The sequence below is a fragment of the Cucurbita maxima genome, unplaced genomic scaffold, assembly GCF_002738345.1.
Source record: "Cucurbita maxima cultivar Rimu unplaced genomic scaffold, Cmax_1.0 Cma_Scf00069, whole genome shotgun sequence".
NCBI classification, from domain to species: domain Eukaryota; kingdom Viridiplantae; phylum Streptophyta; class Magnoliopsida; order Cucurbitales; family Cucurbitaceae; genus Cucurbita; species Cucurbita maxima.
Genome location: NW_019272085.1, coordinates 545,959 through 548,753, shown reverse-complemented (window position 1 = coordinate 548,753; position 2,795 = coordinate 545,959). Strand labels below are relative to the sequence as shown.

Here is a 2,795-nt window from a genome sequence, read left to right as displayed (position 1 = left end):
TTTCTTGTGTAAGCTTAACACTAATCACCTGACTGATCGACGGAGAAGACATTGTGTTGATTGGGATTGACATGTTTAACAGCAGAGGCTATGGATCTCGTGGATCTTATTTCTGCTCTGATACCATGTTAAGTTTATGCAAAACTGTGCCTCACACTATTGAGGACATATTCTATTTATATTGGCAAAAGATTAACTAATAGATCCGATTTCATAGGAAACTAACGAAGTAAGCCTATTCTTATGGCATGACTAACTTCAAGCTATTCTAATGGATTGACCAATTCTAACAATATTTATCTTTTATGGTCCGTCCCATTTAGTTTTCTTTTCCCCATCCGGCCTCACAGTAATCTATGTTCATGAGATGTTATAACGCGAAGTTCATTACCAAAAGACATTACCAAAACCTCACAGTAATCTATGTTCATGAGATGTTATAACGCGAAGTTCATTACCAAAAGACATTACCAAAAGAAGTGTTACTCAAAATTTTCTGTTTTATTCTTTGCAGGTTTAGGCATTTTGTTAGATGATCAAACTTCAAGCAGAGTAGTTTCTTAAACATTATCCTTCGCTTCACGGTGTCAGAGAGCAGGCCTTCATGCCATGAAAAATAATTCCAAACTGAAAATTGTTAAGCAAAAGGAGCTGTATAAGGCTTATGTTAGCCGATTCTTTGAAAAATGACTCAAGATGACAGAAACTTGAAGTAAGAGTCCTTTTTTTCTTCCTAATACCTTGCGAGACTCTAATAATGTTCCAGTCAGGTGTATAGTTCTTTGCTTTGGCTGCTGGTTATTGTGTCAAATTTTTATGAGTTGGGATCTAAAACGAAACAAAGTTGCATCTGACAACAATAAGTTTATTAGAATTATTGATCATGATATTAGAGTATGAAGTCTTAATCCATGGAGGATGGTAGAAACGATGTGAAATATCAGTTCTTTGAAGTTTTACGATACTCATTTATTATCATAGTATGATAATGAGACATTTCGAGAGATCTTTGGCTGATCGGTTAGATTTATGTAATCGAGTCATGTTCAACAAGTTCATTCCAAACTACAAATTGATGCGACTAAAGTTCTAAAGCTTGTTGTTGGGAATATCTTTCATTTGCAAGATTGGGATGAGTGAGCAACCTTACCATATAATGAAGCAAATGCCACTTTATTGTAAAATGAAGGTTTCAAACCACTAGATTCATCCTTTTTATGGCTCTTTCTATTCTTTCATCATCATTATTATTATATATCAAACTTATAAGTCTCAATATTCTACAGAACTTGTGCAGAAAAGATAAAATATAATCAAACAAGTATTCAATTCATGGCATTGGTATTATTGCAGGCAATCTAAGGCAAGAACATCTTTAGGTTATCCCATCTATTCAATAGTTGTCTCATGTCATTATCAGAATCAAACCTTAAACATATAATATTTAGAATTCAACTGCCACCTTAACTGCTGAAATAGACAATGCAACTGTAAGCAGCTACACAAAAATTTAGAACAAAAAAGATGAAAATTGATGAAGGAAAACTTTTATTTTTGAGGTTTTTTTAAATATTTTATGTACATTGGTGGGGAAAGTGTGCTTAGGAGGATGAAAGTTTCATTGTTTTGTTGTATGGAGTGTGTGATTCCACTAAGATTGACCAAAGCACATGCACATCTTCACAGGGACATGATTTAACATCCTCATACAGAATATATATCCCTCTTCCTGCATTGAAAAACAACCACAGAAAATGAAACAACTTAGAACTTCAAAGCTGGAAATGGTGGCACTGCAGCCGAAAAACATGAACGAAAGCGAGTTCGAAAGGGAAGGAACTTACGTTTTTCGGGGGAAGAATGGAGGCGAAACCAGAGCTTCTTCAATGGGGAGAAGAGGGATTGGAGCCACCCCATTTGGGAAAATGCCTCAGGGAATAGAAAGAAAGAGGAAAGGAGTGATTGTGTGCATTTTTTTTAGCTTAGCTTAGCTTAGCTTAGCTTAGCTTAGAGAAGAGGGATTTTGAGGCATTCTTTTACCTTCATTTATTCAATTAGCTTAGCTTAGCTTAGCTTAGAGAAGAGGGATTTTGAGGCATTCTTTTACCTTCATTTATTCAAGAACATCATGCATTTCTGATATGGGTATTGGTAAAATGTCTTTTTCAAGCACTTTTTTTCCTTGTAGTACAAGAACCCTTTCTCTTCACCTTCACCACCAATCTGCTGTGCTTTACACACTTCCATCAAATCCCTTTTCTTCTCAAATTTGCATCAAATTCCCTAAAAAAGACAACTTTTTTAGAGGTTTGAGAGTTTGATCATTGTTTATGTGGGCTTTCCCATTTTGGGTATCTCTTGTGGTTGAAGACAACAAAAAATGTGTATAAAAGTTTGTCTTGAAGTGAAGTCCCCAATAAGGGATAGAAGCCCACACGTCCACATGGCCTTCGCTCCTCCAATTGGGTGCCTTAGAAGTGTGCTTCAACTCAACCTTTTTTTTTTTTTTTTTTTTTTTGCCTTTTCCCTCATTCATCCAATATCCACACCAATCAAAATTTGCATTCATAGACTGGTAGTGCGCTTTTCATGATCTGGAAACTCCTCTCAACTGAACTATTTCAGGACACTCTTAACTCAACTCTTGATGTATCAATTGTGTCGAAAAAGTATTCTCGTACATGTCCAAAACCCAACCGCTAGCTTCTGTTTTCGAAATTTCCAAATGTGGGTGAAATATTCTCGTACATGTCCAAAACCCAACCGCTAGCTTCTGTTTTCGAAATTTCCAAATG

At 35.7% G+C, this 2,795-nt stretch overlaps 1 protein-coding gene and 1 long non-coding RNA gene across 4 annotated transcripts in view; one reads left to right on the top strand and one right to left on the bottom strand.

The window, feature by feature from the left end:
- The window catches only part of LOC111472327 (5'-nucleotidase SurE-like), an 8,626-nt gene extending 7,624 nt beyond the window's left edge, over positions 1-1,002 (top strand). For all 3 annotated transcript variants that reach the window (XM_023117991.1, XM_023117993.1, XM_023117990.1), the window contains exon 11: positions 515-1,002. The gene's annotated coding sequence lies outside the window, so the exon portion shown is untranslated. The remainder of the gene's footprint in view (positions 1-514) is intronic.
- Positions 1,003-1,390: 388 nt separating this feature from the next.
- LOC111472301 lies at positions 1,391-2,015 on the bottom strand. Its single transcript, XR_002715385.1, has 2 exons — positions 1,845-2,015; positions 1,391-1,729 (listed from the first exon to the last, which is right to left on the bottom strand). It is a non-coding gene; the product is annotated as an uncharacterized LOC111472301 (long non-coding RNA).
- Between the last annotated feature and the right edge of the window lie 780 nt (positions 2,016-2,795).